At 41.3% G+C, this 23274-nt stretch overlaps 1 protein-coding gene across 2 annotated transcripts in view; it reads right to left on the reverse strand.

The window, feature by feature from the left end:
* The window catches only part of NLGN1 (neuroligin 1), a 529256-nt gene that overhangs the window by 448370 nt on the left and 57612 nt on the right, over window positions 1–23274 (reverse strand). The window contains exon 1 of one of the 2 annotated variants that reach the window (XM_064164806.1): window positions 21019–21184. The exons of the other annotated variant lie outside the window; for it this stretch is intronic. The gene's annotated coding sequence lies outside the window, so the exon portion shown is untranslated. Of the gene's footprint in view, window positions 1–21018; window positions 21185–23274 lie in introns of those variants that run through there. 2 annotated transcript variants of the gene reach the window in all.

The following is a 23274-nucleotide window of genomic DNA, read 5'->3' on the forward strand; positions in this document are numbered from 1 at the left end:
GAGAGCAATGGAAGTTCTTAAAAAGGACATCATAACATAGTGAGGTGAATTAAGTGTGAACTGGAATGACAACATTGATCTAATCTTTATGCTGAGAAATTATTTTAGTACTTTTCCATTTGACAAATTCTATTCTGCTTTAATTGGCCATTAGCAACTGTACTAGTTGTAGAACTACACTGTGAGTAAAAAACCACCAACTAAATATTTTAAATTAAGCATAAATAGATTCAGAAATGCCAGATGGAATGAAACGGGTCAAAAATCTGCTTCTGAGTTACAAAGCACTTTATCTCTAGGTCACAGATTAAACACAGACAAGGTAAATAATGAATGATTGTGTTAGCATTAAGAGCTGCTTGGGGATATGGGGAAAAGAATTTGCTTATGTCTTAGCATTTTCCACTTTAGTGATATCCATGTTTCAACCACAGCTCTTAAGTGGGTGGCTGCTTTGTTTGCAGTCCTGACATTGTAGAGGGATCACTGCTTGTTGGTGAACTGATAGTAAATTCCACTGTCTCTCTCTTGATAATAAAAAGCAATGGTATGAAACTCACATTGCATCTGCACCCAAGACTTAGTCCTCATGGTAGTATCTAGCAGCAGTGCAAGTAATTTTTACAGATTTGTTTCATAAGAGTAAAAACCCAAAACTATACAATTATTTCGCATCTGTTTGAAGCTACAGCTGGCTACAATGATTTGTGATCTAGATTAACACTTCTACCCTGGCAGTAGAAGTGAACAGGAGAGCACTCCACTGCCCAGACAAGTTATGCAGTGCCATATTAGCTGCTATGGGTCAGCCCAGCCAGCCTTCAGCTCCCACTCCAGAGCTGTGTGGCTCTGCACTGGCTCTTTACCACACCAACAGTTTTGTGGGCAACTGGATCACCTCCTTACAATTTGCTTCTCTGTTTCTGCTCTTGCCTTTGTTTTTTTGCAACTCTCAATGGCTAAAGGAAATAGGTTGCTTGGGGGAGGGGGGGTTCAGCTCTTGGATGTCAAAAATATTATAATCAAAACTCTCCTACAGAACAAAACCTTCCATGGAGTGAATACAACAGATGCCTTAACCTTGATTTATCCTCCTGTGGTGGACCCATGCAGCAGGTCTCCAACAAGCACTACACCAGATGCTATGCATAGCTCTTTATATTGGATGGGTTAAGAAAGAGACACCGTGCAGTGCCAGACTATACACATGGTGTCTATACAGCCAGCCCTTGTGGCAGGTTTTCCACTGAGTGCCACATGAAATTTTAAGCACTCCCACCATCCAAACCCAGAGGTATAAACTCTAACTATGTGATTCTTCCACATGCAAACCAGGAAGCAAAAGCACAGAAACCAGGACATTCATGGGGAAGTTAATTTTAGTCAACCAAGCACACAGGATGGGGCTTTCCCCTTCAACTTGCAAAATTCATGTTGTTTGAAGTAAACCACAATTTACATGCCTGTTCAATACTACCAATAAGGCAGAGAACACAGAGAGAGAGCATCACCACCAGCAGGTCTCTCAGCAACTTCCATGTCAGAAAAGAACTCTTTACACCAATATTCTTCTTTTTCATGCCTGTGATGGGAGTGATGATGTACCAACATATTTCCATAGGTGTTGCTACAGTATGAGTCCACACACACAAATTATTAAAAAGAGCAGAAAGTTACTTCCTCTCTCCTTTAATCTGCTTGCTAAAAATCTGTCATGTTCTGCCCAAGGTAATGGCATTTGTACAGAGTACACTGTGCTAAAGCTTCAATCATACTATCCAAATAGGAGCAGTCTGGAATAGCCATAATGAAACTGATGATGGACAATCCAGCTCACACTAGACTCCAGCAGCTCAACACCTTCAAACAAAGGCAAGCTCTCTTAGTGCAGTTTTGGAAGTGCTCATGTTTCAGATTGGACCTTATACACGTCTCAGTATCTATGGTGATTTATTTTCCTCTGTTGCATTTGCAAAATACATGAGAATACAACCCACTGTGCAGAGTATTTGTGCCCCTTCAGAGCAGTCTGAGAAAGTCCATTGAAATTCTTTAGAGCTTGCCTCACTTACTTGGCATCCTAGGCATAAAGGAAGAGGCTCTATCAATAATCTACTGCACAAAAGCTGGCTACAAGTTTGATGATAGATTAAAATCACATCTCTGGAGGGACAAATTCCATATCTGTACAGGTTACTAGCAGGAATTTATCAGTCTGGACAAGTCACTTTGAAGCAGAAGAATAGCCAGTGGGTCACTTGAGTTGTCTTGTAGAATCACTCCAAGAGAGTAAGCTCCACATGAGGGTAGATTTATTTGGCTCATTGGGCTCTTAAGCCCAACAATACTCTTAATAACAATTACCACTTACTTTAGGATTAAAAACTTCAATGCAACCAGCATTCAAGTTAATGGGCTCTTTTAGGAAGCATGGTGCATGGAATAAATCTCTTTCTTACATGCTTGTCCATACAGGTGTGGAAAGAGCTAGGGGCCTGGTTCCCTTCAGAAATCTCTGCAGTGTGAGTGGGTTGCTGAGCAGGCATGTTTACATAGCACCATTCTTATTCCAGTTTCTAGGAGCTGCTTTTTTAGACTCAGACATTGCTACAACACACATAGGTGCCTAAGCAGATTCCCTGCAGTTCCTGTAATAAAGCCACCCAGAAATAATGTAGGATTTGGATATTTCCAGGGCAAGCCTACTTAAAAGTGTAAGCTATTTCTATATTTATGTGAGGTCACATAAAAGGGGTAGACTGAAACTCACTGCAGAGCCCACCTACTACTTAAACTTTCTGGTTGCAGTTAAAGGCTTTGATTCTGCACACACACATACATTTAGCTTTGAGGCAGAAGGAGGGAGCTTTCTGGTAAAAATTAAATTATACATGTGCACTCAGACCATCCGAGTCTCATACATGCTGTTTACTCAAAAAAAACACCAACAAAAGAGACAGAAAAATGTGCAAGACCTGAGAGAAACGAGGAACAGATTCCTCCTAGAGGAACCAGTGCAGCCACATACATTAGAATTGGATTGAGTTGTTCAGTATTTAGACCCTTATGTCCTGCATATCTCATCTCAACTACAGCCTAAGTATGTATTTAAAGCTTTGTGCTTCTACTCAACCACATGCCTATGCTGAAGCAGTCCTTAAATATTTATACCTAAAGAATCCTACAGACAACAGAAATACTCTTGAAAATTTAAATTATCTCTTCCATAAAATAGCACAAAATTTCTTATTTAGAGAAAATACAAGGATTGAAGCTACCTGAGACCTTGCAGAATCATGCCCTACTGCAATTTCATTTGAAGACTTGCCACCTGTTTCATAACTGAAAAAAAACCCTTTTTTCCCCATATATTTAATCAACAGAAGACTTTAAACAAATGTTTCAGAGACTTACATTATTAGTAATATGGTCAGAGAAAGCTTACACAGATCACCAACTCTTTGAGAGCACCCTAAAGAAAAACCTTCCAGGAGGAGAGAATGTTTATATTTCTCTTTCTAGCAAATTTCAGCCTTGCATACTTTTTGGAGGAACTCTGTGTGACTGCAAGGCTTTCCTGCAAAAGTCAAAACCTTAAGTGTGTATTTTTCCAAACTTCACTTTTAATTTATTGAAAAGGCCAAGTTTGGACTGAAGTTGACTTGCATTGAACTGAGTGTGGGTTGAGGAGTTCGTGCCAGATTTAATGCACCATGTTTAGTAAATATGTTCTTCGGGGCATTAGGTTTTACCCCCTCTGTATAGGGTTAACACTCCTGGGGGAGTGACCCTGAACAAAGACTTCCAGTGGTTGCTCTTTCTCCCTCCATCCTAGTTTTCACACCTTAAAACATGAATGTAAGAGTATCTGTAAAGCACTTTTAGATTTTAAGGATGATAGGTAGACATTAACATTAGCTTCAATCCTTGCATCATTAACCATTATTAGTAAAGATACATTAACATTATTAGCAAAGATAGACAATACAATCATGTCTGACCACCTGAAAACTACCAGCGTACTGCTAAAATAAGTATGGTAGCTGAATGTGGCTCTTTCATTTGTGCAATGTCAGTAGGATCAGTGACACTCCACAGACAGAGAATGTAGCTAGGATTTCAGCCACAAATTAAAGGGATATGTTTTTCCTTAAAAGCAACTCCAGTGGAAATAAATTCAGAGGAATGGCAAACTGTTTCCCTCATCATGGCAGTATCACACACAGATTTAGCTCTTCATTCTTTGGAGATGTCTATGGCTCCATGAACTACGAAAAATCTGTACCTAAGATACAAAACTATAATTGTGATGGTTTGGGTGTCACCCCCCCCCTTTAAGAAAACCACCCAGACTAGACTCAGCAGCTGGAAATTAAATAATAAAGCTTTATATTTACAGCTTAGCACAATATCCAAGCAGGTATTTACAATCTATACAGCTACAGACAGAAATATACAAGCTTAAAAGTAGTACAGAAACACAACAGCCCTCCCATAAACCAGAGTCCCCAGGAGGGACCCTCAACCACCCTTCCATCTTCCTCCCACCTTATGTTCAAGGTGAGTTTGGAGGATCAGCCAGGGGAGTTAGGAAGCAGATGGATTAGTTAGGCAGCAAGTCAGAGAGAGAAGTGCAGGCAGCCAGAGTCAGAGATAGCAACTCTGTTATTTATATTCATCTTCTTGTTTTCATACATGCTCAGCAGTAGACATCACCATTGGCTCCTTTTCACAGCCTATCATCTAATTCTTCCCACCAAAATATCCCAAGCTGGGTGCAAACTAGCACACAAGTACAAAGTAACTTCTACCTCCCAGTCAAAGCAAATATAACCATGGGGAAAAACATAAACCACAATCAAATCCATAGAGCAGCAACCTCCATCTATTTGCCTTTGGATCACAGTAAATACCTATCTCTTTAATTTCTCCAGTCTATATGATAAATGCTTCTATTTATCTACCAAGTAGCCTGCCAAAACCCAGCCAGACAAACCAACAGGAGTTGGAACTGTTTGTGGAGGGACTTAAGTGTCACTTCACCCATAGTGCTATAATCTCTAGACAGTTTTATTGGGCTTTTTCTCATGTATACAATATACAAGAGTATCTCTAAGGCAACAGAGAGCTCCTGAGTAGAGACCCAAAGACTTAAAAGAGAAAATAAATAAATAAATAACTGGTGAGAACAGTCGGCTCAAGAAAACACTTTATTCTGACATTTGGAAAGAAACTCCATCATTACAATCACTAACAGCCTGCTGTAGAGTCGAGTAGAAGCACATTTTTGTAACTTAGACCCTACTATTAAAGTATTTTGAAGATGTACACAGTGAATTTATTTCAGCACACGACAGGGTCCTGGGCATAACTGAATACATTTGCAGTGGGAATTGTGTTTTTCGCTTCCACACATTTGAAATACCTTCTTTTGTGACTGCTGCACCTCAAGAGAGTAGGTAGAAAAATCAAGCCTCACTTTTGAAACTAAAGGCTCTGTAAAGGAATTGTTGGAACAAAAACAAAGTTTGGGTAAGAAGCAGGGCAAGCAAGCCTTCGTATAAACACGTTCCCGTGCTGGGTCGGTTTCCTTTTCAAGAGCTATCTTTGTGTGATCTCTTAACAATCTCTCATACTGAAATCTTGAGCAGTTTGGTCTGGCTTTGCAAAGCAGATTTTTCATCAGTACTGTTCTCTCTGATCCTATAGACCAACATTTTGCTACTCCAGTGGTGGGCCAGCTAATTGTAAAGTCTTAATTATGGACTGATAACTTTGATTCCTTTAGAAGGGAAACACGGAAAGCACCAGGAAATGAAATAACTATTTCCAGATCAAAACACTAAACCTAAAAATGTCTTATTAACAGCCATAGTAAACTGTGCCAATGTACTTTGAAGCGGAAATTCAGGGAATTTTATTAAATTCTGCAAATCTTAAGTTACACTGGGAATGCATTTCTACTAGCTTAGCAGAACTGAACAGCTACTCTATGAACAGTAATAGGTATATTTTTTTTTGAAGGCAATAAAATGATTACCACTGTGTGGAAATTATGAAAATGTTTTATTAAAAGTATTCATCTGGAGAAAAAAAACCTAAACCAACCTTGTCTCAGGTTTCAGCAGTGGTATGGGTTTTCCTGCAGGCCTGTAAATCCACCTGGATAATGACCTTGCTTATATTGTTATTGTTCTTCTCTTAAAAGAATATTTCCTTTCTGATTCCTGTGTGAGCCAACATCTTGACTTGCATGCACAACAGCAGCAGAAGATTTAACAATAGTCCTGTGCTTGTTTGAGTTCAAACCTCTAGCCACTGACAGGTATAGATTACTGCAGGTTAAGCCAAGCTGAGGCACTAAGGAGGCTTCAGATCCTCCCGTTAGCTCCAGCCTCTACTTCCTTGCAATTACAGCAGGAGATCCCAACACCATATTGAATTTTTCTGTTTGACAGCTTAAAAAAAAATCTCTTCTAAATGTTCATATGGAAAAAAAATCCTCAACAACTCCAGTCTCGTGACTTCACACTGCTAAGGTCAGTGCCAACACGGTGAGACATGGGCTGCACCCGTGGCCGAGGCTTTCAAATACGGCGTCTTGCATCAGGCTTGCAGAAGGGTGACAAAGCTGGTGAGAGGCCTGGAGCACAGCCCTGTGAGGAGAGGCTGAGGGAGCTGGGGGTGTGCAGTCTGGAGAAGAGGAGACTCAGGGCAGACCTCACTGCTGTCTACAACTACCTGAAGCTGTAGACAACTACTGGCTGTTGCCATGTGGGGTTGGTCTCTTCTGCCAGGCAACCAGCAAGAGAACAAGGGAACACAGTATCAAGTTGTGCCAAGAGAGGGCTAGGCTGGGTGGTAGGAGGAAGTTCTTGCCAGTGATAGTGACTGGCATTGGACTGGGCTGCACAGGGAGGTAGTGGATTATCCCTCCCAGGAGGTGTTCAAGCAAAGCCTGGATGAGGCACTTAGTGCCATGGTCTAGCTGACTGGACAGGGCTTGGTGCTAGGTTGGACTGAATGATCTTGGAGATCTCTTCCAACCTGGTTGTTTCTATGATTCTAAGGCAGCTGCTGTATCACTTTGAGATTCTCTCCTGATTCTCTAGATGCATGATATCAATACATTCAATTTTAATCACACTTTACCCTGAAAACCAGGAGAAAACTACAGCCCCCAATTTTTGGTTAAAACTCACTTGTGTGGGCAAAAATGTGAGTAGTCCTCACAAATTCCTAGAAGGCAAGGTCCAGCTAAAGTGAAGTACTGATGGCAGCTAAGGTTGGCACCCATCAAACTATTAAAGCCTAAAGCAAGCCAATATAACTCTATCACCTGATGTAGTGGTGGAGCTGTAGGGCAAACTGCCTTCAAAGAACATATTGCATGGTCTAGGAAAACCCAAACCTAATTGAACAGTAATAATGAATAGAGTTCAACAGAAAAGACTCTAAAATCAATGGAGTTGAATCTTATCAGTGTGGATTTTTTGAGCATCCAAGAGAATGCTGGTTAAAGTACCTCACTGCCTGTTTTGCTAAAGGCTATGGAACTCTTCTTACTGTTTAACAAGATGCTACTCCTGAAATGGTTTTGCTCACTAGAGTGTGGGGGCTGCAGACATGGTCAGCTTCCCTTGAGGAGCAAAGTATTTTTGCTTCCCTGCTCTACACCCACATGCCAGAACCCAGAACAAACTGGGCTTAAGAAAACAAAGCACATTCACTACAACGAGCAGAGATTCAATTACAGAATTAATTCGTGTGAGCAGGTAGTTTCTGATGAAACCACTGCCAGAAACAGGCTTCATATCAGGTAAATTCAACTTCCACTGCCAAACAGTTAATCAAAAAGCTATTATAACTTATTACTTGTCTAATTTGGGGCCTGCAAAGCACTGTAAACATTTCCTACTTATAAGTAGCACATCAATTACCCATGTCCAGATACCAGGACAGATAGATAAAATGATTATTTTGTAATTTAACACATGAATTAATGTGTGTCTGTGTGTGCACACTACTCAGCAATCTATCATGAGGTCTGTTTCTTACATCACTTGGCATCTTTTCCACTCTTGAAAAACCAGCTTGGAGCCTCTAAATACATATGTATAGCCCCCACCACATAAAATGCACTAACTCATACTAACAGCTTTAAATCAGGAAATCCAAAAATAGGGTTCTAACATCATTGTTCACTGGCCCTAGTTACATATCAGTGCATGGACAAAAGAGCTGTCAAAAGGGATCAGAGAACTCTGGCCTTTTAAACGCTTTCACTAAGGGTGGCTAAGACGCAAAGTTTGAGAGAAAGTGAACCTCCATTTCCTAGTATAATGCTTTAAACCAATTATGCCAAACCCAGCAGGTGATTAGCTTATGCCCTGAAGCATGAGATTTGATTATTCTTATCTTGGTTTGCATACCAGAGCTACAAATATTATTAACAGTCATAAAAATCATCCAGCCTTTAAAACAAAAAATTAAAATCTAGCTTCAAAGTTTGATTTGATGACTCCTGTATGGGGCAAAATCCAGAATGCTCCTGTTGTTTAATCTAAATGCTTTAGCTTCCACACGCCACCTGTATTCATTCATCCACAGGACATGATTACAAAGCCTGAGTGTTTTATGTGCACTTCATTCTCTGACAACAGCATGTGAGAGTTTCCTGACTGCGTTGCCGGTAAGAAGGTTCAGTAGAGATCTGGAGGAATAAATGAACATCTCATTTTTCTTGAGATCTTTTTCAAGGGAAGCAATGAAAAAGTTTCTTCTCAGAGATGCTATGGAGGGGGATGTGGCATATTTTATCAGTAGGTCACTATTTAATGAAGAATGTATCATTGCCAGAGCTACAGAAAAGTGATCCAAAGACCACTGACATCAATGGGAAATTTTCTATGGATTTCAATGGACTTTGTGCTATGCCTCAGTTGAGCTAAATCATAATGCCTAGTTTTGGTTGTAGCTCTAAAGGATGATTCCCAGCCCTGTTTAAATTAGAGTGAACTGCCAAACTGTAGCCTCTTCAGAGATTTCCCCCCCCCCAAGCCAGCCCACAAACCAGACTGTCACCGTGCAAAGCATTTCCACAAATGTGCATCAATTCACAATTACACAGGCTGGCTTTCAGCTCCTCTTCTGCTGCCCAGATATTCCACCTTGATTTTTTCATAACCCTCCAGGTTTTAATATATCACCCTGCACAGAGAAGTGAGTTAGTGCAGGCTCATTTTGTCTTGGTAATAAATAATTTCCTTCAGGATGCAAACAACAGCTACTGTTTTCTGAACGCTTGGCTGAGAGAAGGTTCTGGGATAAATAGCCTCACTTAGAAAACATATTTGCAAAAGCCTTTGAGAAAGTGCAGTGTATATGACAGTTTCAAATGGTCCTTTAAGAACGTTGTACTTGACCTGACAAAACTGAAGACTCTTTATAGGAACTTCCAATTCAGATGTCCTTCAGGCAACCAGCTAAATCATAATGAATTGTTTATTTGTGTTTGCTCTTTGAAACAAAAAAGAAAGTAAAAACTGAATCAAAGACCAGAAACATTAAATCAATCACACACAAAAGAAATCCACTAAGGACTGCCTGTTGACAGTTTCAGGTTGTTTGGTCCATTTCTGACAATCTTTTAGGTCCTAAACTCGCAAACAAAGTGAAGGAATATGTTTGAAAGACCTAATAGCAAAATCTGAAGCTTTCAGATTGATTTACTTCTTTGGGCTTTTTCGGTTTTGGGTTTTTTTTTTTTTTTTTTTTTTTTTTTTTTACAGACTACATTTTTCTTTGGTTTCAAAGTGGGAAAACTTTAGTTCTTGAAACTCAGCAACAGAATGAAAAGGTAATAAAACCTGCAGTTCCATTACTGATCTTAAGGCTGCCACATTATCCAGGAGCAAGGAAAGTTTGACTGACAAACAAATGATTTTCTAGGAGATCCTGAAAAGAAAGGGAACCAGTTGGGTGATTTAAGTGGTGCCTAAGGCTGCTAAGTTTTTCTCTGTGAGTTTTCACTGAGAATATCTATTTTCCCAAACATTTCTTTTCATCTGCATCCCCTGACCCTTGATGACTCAGGCAGAAAGCATGGAGAGACGGCACTGAGCTGGAGCATTTCAGGCTGAGACTAATATACCACCCTACCCTTGATTCATATGGGAAACCAATTAAGTGATCAGTTACACATATTTGCATATTGTTTAACCAAGACATTTCAAGATGGAGTAAAGGGGAAATGCATAGGCAAGAACCCCCCCTCTCCATTTTTTCCCCTGTATCTTCTCAAAGAAGGAACTTAAAAACAGATTGTCATTTAAATTTGACAGTATAACTTGTAAAACATTCAACTGTGGAAGAATTGTATTAGTAGATTCAATCCACATGTGAAATTGAGAAGCAAGTCCATTCACTCAGACCCTGGCAGCAAATAAACTGGGATTTCTGATCTCTCTTGTCAGAGAAAGCCAGACCGCTCTGGGAGTACTGAAATTTCTCATCTGCTCCCCTTTCCAAATCTCAAGTAAATTCAGCTTCTGATTTTTACTTTGAAATAACTAACTGCATATATATATGTGTGCATATATATATCCTAGAAACATGTGCATGCATGTGCATACATAGTCTCTACATGCACCTCTGTGGGTGGGTACCTGCCATGGAAATCTCTTAAGCAGATCGACTGAACACACTTAAATTGCTGCAGCTTAATAACTTTGAAGCTCCACATGAATTGATTTTAGTACTATTACACTGCCTTAGCAGTAAAGTCCCTGTCTAAGGAAAGGATTTGTCTGTGTCTGTGTGTGCATGCCTGTAAATAAGTGAATTTTTACTACAGCAGTAGTAGAACATACTAATCTAGTTTTTAAAGTATTCTTTTCAGTGTACAGACATCTCTTCTTATGGCAGTAAGGCTAAGAGAAGGAATATCTTATGAATAAGGTACTGGACTAGGATTTCAGAGGCACAGGTTCAATTCCTCACTCTGCCAGAGGCTACTTCTGTGACCCTGGACAACTTGTAGAAGCAGTTAAGCAAGTGCTTAAGTCCTCTTCTGCTCGAAGGGCAATTACTTCATTTCTCTCCTCTTTTGTCTGTCCTAGCACATAGATTACAAATGCTTTACACCAGTGCCCAGGAGGTGGATTGGGAAGATGTTATTCTTTAGGGTTTTTACTATGGGGAAATACAGCATCCTTCACTGCTCAGCCTTGCTTTCACTTTGCAACCTATGAACTTCATTGGCACACAAATAGTTAAATAACTGTACTTTACAGATGAAGTCCAGAACCGTTATCACACAGATCTCGGTGATTTAAGAGAAGATACATTAATGCCATATAAAATATGGGATTACTAGGAGAATAAAAAAGGGGCTATAGGGACAGCTGAACAGAAGCAAAACACAGCTTAATCTGTATTCCTACCAAGTATCACTCTGTGCCAACCAAGGATACAAATATAAGGGTCTAATACATAAATATAATATGTATTTACATTATAATAGTCAATAAGAACATTAAAGTTGTAACTGAAGATCCTAATTTATTTTTGTAAAGCTTTCTTTGTAAGCTACAGAATATCCTTATGCCAACAACACTTTTTTAAAAGACAGATTATAATTTGAAGGTAACACATTAAGAGTATTCAATGCACTAAAAATAACAGATTTTTCCAACAGATCGACACACACAGCTTCAACTTTCAGATTTTTCGTGTGTGGGCAGCGTCCAACAGGTTACTCTATTTTTATTTTTCCCTGCCTTTTTATCCCCTTTTGTGGGTTTGTTCCAGCCTTGGAGAGCTGTTACATGGCCAAGAGTTGGGCAAGCGGCTCCCTCTGGTGCTGACACCAATTGTGGCTCTCTAGCTCTTACCACATTCTGCTCTCTATGTCAGTTTAGGACCCGATTGTGGGAAATCATCAGTCTGCAGAAGTGGATTTGTTAGTGTGTAAAAGAGTTTCTTTTCATACCTACAGATTGGTTCAGCAGTGAGACTGTCTTTAGAGAGTGAGCACCACAGCTGTCTTTAGAGAGAAAGCACTCAATATAAGCAATATCTTCTCCACAGATAAGCAAAGGTAAGACAAACCTGTTGCTATCATTTAGACATTCTTCACTCCTTTGATTAAAAATCAATTTGCATTTTAAAAATATCCAATACTTTCTTAAGTAAAGCAGGACTGCAAAATGGCAGCTCAAATATATCATCAGCCAAATGTCAAGTGGCTCAATTCTCTCACCCTAAGCACAACTTTTTGGTTAAGATTATGCATCTTGGTGTTTACATTGTAAAGTTTGGTTTGTTTTTTTTTAACATTTTCACTCCCTGTTTTCTGAAACTAAGCTACTGCAGTACCCTAGTAATGACCTCTCTGAATTTCTGACAGGTTACCTGACCCTATAGAAAATACAGTGAGGAGATGAAACAGCTGTATCCACAGATGTGCTGTGGCTGACAGTTAAAGGCCTGTCACAATTGCAATTACATTTCCCTAATTATTCAAAACTAACTTTAGAATGTGCAAAAATGTTACATACAAACTTCTGCCTAGGAAGTTATCATTCTCAGAGAAATATGTTTATATCCAAGAAGAAGAGGAAGTGTTAAGAAGCATTAGAAGTCTAACTGGATGCTAACTTCTCCTTGCAAGTGCTGACTTCTTTCACAAATATCACCTGGGTTTATAACAAGCATTTCACTTTTAAGAAACAACCCCTTTTGTGACTGGCCAGGCCCATGCACACATTGATGTTTTGTTAATTTGGAAGGCATGCATTTGAAAAGAACTAAATATAAACACTCCACAAAAGCTGAACAGCATCCATCAGGGTCCAACAAGATTTCCCTGCGTCAAACTCTCCTTATTTTCAAAGGCCATTACAAGAAGTCTCATAAGAGTGGGATCATTCATTGCACTGCTGGTCTCTGCACCAAGAATGGATGGCAGATGAAGAAAGACCTATTGCTCCCCTATTAATAAGAGGGTTAATATTTTCTTGCCTTATCTGCCAGAGCCTTTATACAATTCTCATAACTTCTGAGCTATGTAGTATTACACGTAACGATCTGAAGAGGCAGCGCTGTATTTTTTCCATCTGTGGTGAGCTTTCTAACCATTCATTAATCCTCCCAGCATCTCAGGATAGTTGTTCAATTTATGGATGGGGAAAACAAAATAGATTGAGTACCAGAATGCATTTTAATGCAAGTGCAAAGCAAAGGCATGAGACTTAAAGTGTCCCCAGTGTTTCTTTACTGTGGGCAGGCAGTAGTAAAGACCTTTTACATGGGTAGGCTGGAAAAACCTGGCAATGTAACTATTGCATCACAGCCCTAGAAACTGGGTGAAGAGTAAGCATAAAAGAAAGCAAAGCCAAACTATAGCATTGGTCCTCTTCAGTCAAAGGCAATGAGCCACTGATCACTTCTGACAAGCTAGGTGAAGTAAGGACCAGAAAAAAAGACTAAATAAAGTTACTCTATCTCTGTTACAACAGTGGGGACAAGAATAAAGGCAATACAGTATGTTGCTAAACAGTCAAAAAAAATAAAGCTGTGGCACCCCTTTAAGGTCATCTTCATCATAAAGACTTTGAATGTTACAAGATGCAGGTTTAGGTAAGGATCTTGCTTCTGATTAGTCCGGCAAACTTACTGAAATACAAGAAGTTAAGAGCCAATTTTGACCTCAGCAACTATCTGCAAGAACATCAGAGTGGCAAGAGTACAAAACAGTGACTGTGAATGAGGAGTGACGACCATTCAGGGCTTGCATTTTCTGAAAACCACTCTGTTCTTAAATACTCTGTGGGTTTGCAGCAAATGTTCCAAATCTTTTGCTTTGATGGCCACTTTTAAGTAATATTTACAGTCCCATTTTGTTCAGCCCACACTTAGACCTCCACTTGCCAAATGGTACACATCACTATATAAGCTAAAACATACCACACATAGGAGTCAATCTAGGGTTTTGTCTTTGGAATTAAAAAAAAAACAACACACAAAAGCAAAACCAAAAAACAAAACCCAACCAAAGAAGCTTAATAAATAGGAGGGAAGTACTGGTCTTACTTATCATTAACTCATTAAAGGCACAGAAGCTGACTAGGCCACTGTCCAAACAAAAGAAATCCTGCTGCTTTGTATATCACAGCTGCACACACAGCTGTTGTGGACGTTAACTCCAGCAACCCTGCTTCAACCTCTAGAAATTTACACTGAAGCTTGAATCAGACCACAGAAGTTCTTTTCTGTATTTGCACTCTCCTATATAACATAGTGTTTGTATACATATGTATCCATATATCCATGCATTTTTAACTGAATCTGGCAAAGAGAAGTCCTCAAATGGATTGACCTTCTTTTCCCAAGCGCCTCCAAATGTTATTTCACTGAGGACACTGGATTTATTTTCAAGCTTGCTCTACTTTCATACCAGATTCCAGTTCTTCCACAATTTATGGTACTCCACATGTTGTAAACACATGAACTCAGTGCAACTGTGATAAATCATGTAGTAAGAATTCATAGAGGAGTGAGGCCTGAAATCCTTGGGACAAAAAAGGGTATTTAATTATTTGCACTGTATCTTGCACAAGCAAGTGATGATTTTGGCTCAACCTTCTGGGTGCCCAAAGAATACAAGGAATAGTTAAGAAAACCTCAGCACTCTGCTTGTCCATATGTTAGTGATGTCAAATTTTCATTTTACTGCACATAATTTCTACCTGGCTATATTCTCCCATAAAACTTAATCTGCTTTTAAACGTGCAGCAAATCTGCTTAATCAGAGTTCATAAGTTTGGGGTTGGTTGTTTTTTTTTCCCATGAAGTCAAATACATCTCAGCCAGAGGAGATGACTTACTGAAAATGATAGGTAAGTCAATTGTGAGTAATTGTTGAACAAAAGAAAAAGCAAGAGTCAAAATTAAGTACCTCTAAGTATATTCCTACTTCCTCAAAATGAAATTTCACCATATGGAGCTGCTGGCAAATAGCTACATGAACATTAGCAAAATTTCTACTTCAGGATTCTGTATCAAAATTGAGAACTTCCTGTGCTGTTTTTTGTCAACTGGGGTGGAAAATCTCCTGTCCACTTCAGAGGAACGATACACCCTTCCCATTTTCCTTCCTCTGAATAATCAAGTTCCTCTCAATAGGAAGTGGATCAAATCCTAAATAAACAAATAATCTCATTCGGCATTTGTTTATCCCACTCCTTGCAAATTTTATGCTAATTGCAGCTCTGTTACTAAGGCTCTGCAAAACATCTTAGAGTTGGGTTTATGTTATTCTACCAAAATGGAAAAATAGAAGTGTTTTCCTTCCCAGCATTTCTCCTCTCTATATAGTATATGAAGTAAGTCCTCTCTTAGTACATGAAATCAGTAAGCTGATCAACAATACAGCTCATCAAGTCCTTCTCCTTTCTTCCTGTGTGGTTCTGTGGGCTCATCAACAATGAAGGCAACCAAAAAATGGCATTGTGCTTAGCCTTGTTGTGAAACAGTGCAACTCCACTGCAAGCAGGGGGACTTTGAAGCACATTTTAAAACCTAACATGGCTACTTGTGTCAGAGTTGGAAGAGACCTTTAAAGCTCGCTCAGTCCAGCCCCTTGGTAGTGAGCAGTGACATCTTCAACCAGATCAGGTTACTCAGAGCCCCATCCAACACGACCTCAAAAGTTTCCAGGGATCTCCACAATTTCTCTGGGCAACCTGTGCCAGTGTTTCACCACCCTCATTGTAAATATTTTCTTCCTTATATCTAGACTAAATCTCCTCTCTTTTAGTTTAAAACCATCACCCCTTGTCTACTCTCAGCAGGCCCTGCCAACACAACCATTCCTATCTTTCTTAAAGGTCCCTTTTAAGTACCAAAAGGCTGCAACATGGTCTCCTCAGAACTTTCTGTTGTCCAAGCTGAACAGCCTCTTTATAGATAATGAGGCATTTATCATGCTCAATTAGCAACAATTTATCATCTTTTCTGATACATGTCTTGTCCTAGCTTCTTTCTTCCTACTTTCAATCCCCTCATCATTCCCACACATCTTTTCCTACTGTGTAGATGACTTGTCCAACCTCTTCCTCCACAAGAAAAGGTATCTGAAAACTTCCTTCAAACCACAGCTCCTCTCCTGAAGTAATGGGTTAAAAAGGGCATGTCCCAAAGTCTTCACATTGATAAAAAAAATGATACAAAATTTCCTTTTAGAAATATACCCTCAGGTAGATGCAGGCTGAAAACAAACAAACAAAAAAGGCTACAAGGCATTTATTGTTTTTTGACTTTGAAAAACATTCTCCAGCACTCAAGACTCACACACAGGTACTGTCATTTCACGGAACACTGCAGAAATCAACCTAACATCTGGTATCACAACAATAAGGTCACTTCCATAACTAAAACTGGACTCTTGTGCAATCTCAGTCCTTTTTAATGACAAAATCATCGTCTCAGCCGTTTGGATACACAGCAGATTTCTGGCAACTGCCCCCACCAATACAGGCAGCCAAAGAGAAATCTCACTAGCTGACAGCAGTGGTGAGCTCTTATCCTGTGCACTGAGAAGCTATGAAATAAGACACCTAGTTCACCAGTTTCTTAAATGAGAAACTGTAAGACCTATACCAGGCTGCAGTTTTAGTCTGGTGTTCTGAAGTAGCAAGATCCACACACATTTGGTGTGCACTTCTAGCAGATTTTCGACTGTTGATTTCAGTCTAAACTGAGGCACATGTAAACTTGTTGAAAGTAGATGACAAAACAGACATGAGGAACTCTGAATATTTCTCTCAGCCTTTCAAAAAAAAAGGGGGGGAAAAAGGGGGGGTGGAGGAAACATAAAAACCACAAAAACAAACACACCCTCCACACACTTGAACACATTACTAGGCATGAGAAAGATGAATAAGAGAAAGCTCTCAGGAGTACTTCAACTAAAGGAGAGTTTCACTCTACAAGCCAGAAACCTTTGGGAATGCAGCTTTCATTAGTTCTGGCATTTCTAAACAAACACAAATGCCTGTTTAAACAGTCACAACTTCAACATACCTGATTGAGCTCATTCTGCTGACTGTGATGAGAATGTAAGAGTATCAAAATAATAGAACTTGGTCCCATATTGTGCTTGGGTGATCTGAACCTCCTGCTTTTGCAGACAGAGTTGCTCATCGCAGCATGAATCTCCAAGTCAGCAGGATACCTGGCTTGAAGGGGGCAGACAGTGGGCAGGTGCCTAAGAATGTTCTACAGTTCCATGTAGGGGAGGACTCTGCGCCTGGAAATCTCCTGCTGAGGTCAGACTGATTGCCCCAGCACCTTCCTGGCGATTAATGAGCAGCTTGTTTGACATCCTGTACGTACCATTTGTGGAACTTGGATGCATTGTTATCAAAAGTAGGCAAAGGTTGTTACCCCACACCTGTTTCTTTCAGCGAAGCTTATTTCTGCCCAGACATCAAATTTTTTGTTCCCTGTAAGTATTCACTTTTCTTCCTCAGAAACTTTTTGTAGCTCTTGCGGAACTTTTGTACCGATCTAGTAGCTACAGTCTGGAGCTGAACAACAAAAACCAGGCGTCCACTCACTATCTGCACTTGCTACTGAATCACTCTACAATCCTGGATGAGTCACCTACTTCAGGAGTGGAACAACTGGATACTGAGAGCTGCTCACTAATGAAAGCTCAGTGGAATCAAACAGTGGTATTGGAAACCATGTAGACTTGGGTACAACCAATTACTTTGCTATCTGGAAGACTATATCACCAGTTTTCCATTGCAAAATTATAGACTCTCATGTTGTGGATTTGGACACTGGAATGGGCTGCCCGGGGAGGTGGTGGAGTCGCCGTCCCTGGAGCTGTTCAAGGCAAGGTTGGACATGGCACTTGGTGCCATGGTCTAGCCTTGAGCTCTGTGGTAAAGGGTTGGACTTGATGATCTGTGAGGTCTCTTCCAACCCTGATGATACTGTGATATAAAATACAGGAGTCTCATAACACTGCTTACCATCTGGAAACAAAAAAACCTCCCAAAACTATTTTAACAAGAATAAATTAATACATGTATTGTAACTCTACCAGAAATTATGGTTGGAGATGTAATTTGCCACACACCTTGCTCAGCAATATTCTCTCTCCAGTCATGAAATCACTGTGCTGACCCATGAATTTGAGCATTTACCTCAAACTCACTGTCACCTAAGTAATTATCACTATTGTAGTGTTTGGGGATAGCCATGCTCAAATATGAAAATGAAGTATTTAAGCAATGACCTGTCAATTCAAAACTAGGTTATGCTCAAATGCACATACAATATAAAAGATAATTAATAGCAAAAAGGAATATTAACAGCTCTTCTAGAGAGTCATTGAGTTTTCTAAATTTGATTGACATTCAGAGGAAAAGCATTTTAAATGCTCCAGTCCAAGTCTGCTTTCATTGAGTAATTGTTCTTTGGCAACGAGGTGATGAGAGTGGCTGTACAACTCTCACACAGAGACACAACAGGAAACACTCTTTGAGCCTTTCCAGTTTACAAACAGCAAACTATCTAACACTGACAAAACAAGCAATATTTGCAAAGTTACCATCTAAGTTTTCTGACTGCAGACTCAGGAATTCTCATTGAAAACATCTTTGTATATGGAAGCACAAATTTCCACAGACTTCCTGAATAAGGACAGTAGGATTGAATTTGGCATCACTGAGATATTTCCTGCTAACAAAACATGCTATTCAGAGGGAGCACTAAAATCTACATACACTTCATGAAATAACTTCTTACATCTGGGTTCCACTAACCTTACTCATGTATCTACTCAGTGGTCACAGAGTTCACTCTTAACAAATTTTGCATGAGGGTATTCTCCAGAAAAAGAAAAAAAAAAAAAAAGGGGGGGGGGGGGGGGGGGGAGAGAGAAACAACTTTGGAGGGACTCAGCATATCTATAGAACTGTACTGTGTTTGGCAGCTATTGGCCCAGTTAATCATATGGTGAACTGAGCCTGCACCTGTTCAATTGCTGATTAATGGCTTTGCAGAGTGAGTGATTTGTCGGCAGCAGTACAGGGAGCTGCAGCTGAACACAGGGTGAGCTAGGAGGATGATACACGTACGTATGGAGATGTATGTTACATGACCAACTGCAGATCACGTTAAAGATTGCTAAAGGCAGTGGAAAGGAAACTTAAGTAAATATAAGCCCTCTAGCTTAACAATTCTCTTACAACAGTGGAGCTTGATGCTTTTCCTCATAGCATGTTTCCCTCTGTAAGAACAGCAATATTTTATTCCAGCCCCTTCAATACATCTCGACTGTAAATAATGGATCAAAAAATACAATGGTGAATACAGAAGAAGGTGGAAATAAAGCATCAGAAAAGGATAACATGAAAGAGGAGCTTTCTTCACAGCATGGCAGGAACACTGTTATGCTCTGCTGAAGGACTGAACTCCACAGCTCCTGCTTATTTTTAAGAGGATTATAAAAGCTAATGATAGAATCATCAAGATGACACAAAAGTTTGCTTCATCTTTTAATCAAAACATGTAATCAGCAGGCCTAAGTGATGATTACCTACTGCTTCCAGCCTAGCTCCCTGAAGCAGCCTGTTACACACGGTTTCACTCTTTTCAGTGCCAGGGAACGCGTCACTTCAAACAGGTACATTCACACGCTGCACTCACTTCACAATAACCTGATCCCTCCCCATGTCACAAGGCAGGGGTTGTCCACGGCTAAGGCACACCGTAGGAGCTCAAGAAACTCGGGACCCATCTCAAGAATGCCACTTTTTAGTAGTGGCACCTTTATTACCACAAACACGTTCACAACTGCTAGTGCGACTCATTATCAGGACGAGGAGACACGCAGCAAAAGACTAAGAATGGCCTTTACCAGCACATAATTCCTTTAGATTATTTATGGACTTCTTTATTGTTAACGTCAGATGAGCTTTTTCAAAACAAGAGAAATCATTAAATCCCATAAAACACAGGCTATCACCACAGTTAGCTAGTGATTGATCCCCCTGTTCGAGCCCTTTGTACCTCTAAATAGAACTGATGAAACAAAAATTAATAAAGCATGCGGATGGAGAGCAGGAGCAGCATCCCACTAGGAAGCCAGACTATCCTTTCCTCTCCTGTCCTTGCTTCCCAGCCACCCAGAAGGAATGACTTCCTCCGCCACCTCTCACTTCACAGCCCCCAACAGCGTTTACAACGCAGCGCGGATGCTCCCCCAGCCACCCCGCCCCGCTAGCTTCGTCTTTCCTCACACCGAGAAAGACCCCCGGGAAGGGGGAAGCGGAAACTTTGGGAAGAAGGGAGGGAGGGTCGGAGGCAGCGCTCGGCGAGGGCGGTGCTGGGGGGAGCCGGCGGGGCAGGGCAGAGCAGGGCTGGGCGGTCCCACTGCCGCAGGCTCGGGCTGGACGCCGCTGTACCCAGCTCCGAGCCCGAGATCAGCGTCAGGCCCGGGAGCCGCCGGCGAGGAGAAGGGGAATTATTTCCCTTTTAGAAGGAGAATTTGAATGGTACGCCCACCACGCCACCCCCTACCCTCTGCCCAGTTTTCCCTGAGGAGATTTTCACTACTCTCTCCCTTTTTTTTTTTTTAAATTTTATTTTTAAAAGGGTTTTTTTCCCTCTGCAGTTTTCCATGGGGCTCTTAAGGAATCTTGCTAGGTGGAGGAAGAGCACGATAAGAAATCCTTCTAAAGAGAGGATCGCTCGGTTTAAACAGTTAACAGCCAAAATATGTGCACAGCACAAAAACCTCCCAAACACAGCGCAGGCAAGGAGAAAGGATGTATGTTTTAGTGATGAAAAGCAAGCAGGCGAATTAGAAAAGGATGGGAAGGACAGGAGAAGAGCCCCGAAAACGCATATAAATCAGCCCAGATTCTATGAAAAGAAAGAGAAGCTGCTGATAACTCTAAGCAAATGCTGCTGCCTCAAAGATGGAAATTGCTCCCTTACCTTATTACTAATCCTCGCTTGCACCTGCTCTGCAATCATAAATACTTCGAGGTGCTTATTATGAAGCTAAAGTGATGGCTGAATTTAAGATTTTCTTCATACACCTCATTTACAGATTCAAACGGAGATTTTTAGGATCGTCCTCCTCAGTATCCATTAGCTTTCCAAAAATTCCATTTTTCTTGAGCGGAAAAAAAAAAGGGGGGGGGGGAAGAAGTGGGCCAAAAATAATATCCCCGTACGTCTACATACAAACGAGCACTGTAATAGATCCGAAAACGACGGAGTGGGGGAATCTGAGAGGTGTCACTACAAACTTGGCAAGCAAAACGTATCCTCAGCAGGAAGCAGGGGAAAAGGGGGGGAAGGAAAAAGGAAAAAAAAAAAGGGGGTGGAGGAAAGGAGGGGGGAAATCTGTAAAATACAGAACTCCAGGGATATTCTGAAGGGAAGGGGGAAAAAAAAGGAAGAAGAAATAAAAAGAAGGGGGGCAAAAAGGAGGAAGAAGAAAAGCACGGAGGGAAGACGTATGAAGAGAGCACAAATGGGATGGCAGGATCTTTCCCGGCCATCCATCCGTCAGCCAAGTGAGCAGCCGCCTCCCGCGCCGCCGCTGCGGGTGAGCTGCGCTGCCGCCCGCCACTGGCGCTCCCGGGCACACGGACGGACTCACGGACAGCCGTTCGGCAGCATCCCCGGCAGCGAACCCGGACACACCCGAGCACGCAGCAGCACGGTAGCAAGCAGGGGCGCACACCTCCCGCGCCCGCTCACACACGCACCCCTGCACAGCACTGGTGCCGTGGCCGGGCCACCCCTACGGGCTCGGCGGTCCCCGCCGGCATCCCCGGGGCGGGGGGGAGTGTGTGTGCCCGGGCCTCGCCCGCCCTCCCGGTCCCCACGTCAGATATGACGCTCAGCCGAGCCGGGGATGCTGGAGCAGCCGCAGCCCCAGCCCGCTGCCGCGGAAAGTTTCCCCCGGTCTCCCCCCGCCGTCACGGGCTTTAAGGTTTGAAGTGAGTGTTTGGCTCCTCTGCTCCCCCTCCAAGCACCATGCCCGATCTGGATGCAGTCTGTTCCCCAGACCGAGGGTGGGGTCTCTTTCTGCCTCGTCTCTCCCTCCTTTCGCATTGTGCCTCTCTCCTTTCGTATCTTCTTTCTCTTCCAAGTCCCCTGAATTTCCCAAGGCAAGTTAGGAGTAGGCTAAGGAAAGGTCGCTCTGTCAGCTGGTGAAAGCCCAGAGAGCCCATGGGTGCAAACATGCCTCAGGTAACTCTTCCCAGCATGTATGCCAGCCCGGGGGGCACCTGCAGCACCTCCACAGATATCAGCCACAAGGTGTCAGGTCAGCTAACAGGCCATAAGTGCCAACACATCACCTCTCCCCTCTCACTTCCACTCTCTTCTTCCTTGACCTGGCACATACATTTCATCTGAGACTCTCAAAGACCTTTAATTATTCTATTAATGTACACCCATAAATCTTCCAGAGCGGCATTTCATTAAGCAAACATCAATATATGCTGCAGAGATGTAAACAGAAGCACCAAGGGCTAGCAAATTACACGCTGATGCAATAACAAAAGCTAAACCAGGATTGGTCAGACCTATATTCCAGAGCTTTTCAAGGGAAGTTTTTCAATTACTTATTTTAATTATTTTTATATTTAAAAAAAAAAAGTATTCACAAGAACCACTTGGGTCAGTAGATAACAAGGGCACTAGAGCAAGCCCCAGTTTATACCAGCATAACAAGTCTCCAGTGAGCTCTTAATCTTACAGCTAGACTAGTGACAGAAAACAGTTCACAGGAATCTTACCTATTAATGTTCTGTAGTCACAGCATTTACATATTTACACAAATGAAAACCAGATTTTGTTTTCATCCTTGATAAATTTGGAATCAGAAAACAGCACCTCAAGTGGAAGAGACAAAACATGGGTCCAGCCAACAGGGACAGAAAAAAAAACACAGGGAAACAGAGCTCCTGGCTCACACTTGGTGATCACAAGTGTACTGTACAGGTAACAGAACTTACAACTTGTTCTATCCCTTATGAAGGACTTGAAAGAAGTGATCAGAAATGCACAAGTGGAGTTGAAAGAACTTCAAAGGGAAATATGAGGTTCAAAGCAGGTCTTAAAGATGGGTGCAGAAATGGCAAAGGGTGCAGTAAGGTCTTTCTAGGCAAAGTGGGAGAGTGAGAAGAGAACAGAAAGGCTAGAAATAAACTCTTTAGGGCTTCCTCAACTGGA

Source organism: Pogoniulus pusillus, chromosome 26 (genome assembly GCF_015220805.1).
Source record: "Pogoniulus pusillus isolate bPogPus1 chromosome 26, bPogPus1.pri, whole genome shotgun sequence".
Taxonomy (NCBI): domain Eukaryota; kingdom Metazoa; phylum Chordata; class Aves; order Piciformes; family Lybiidae; genus Pogoniulus; species Pogoniulus pusillus.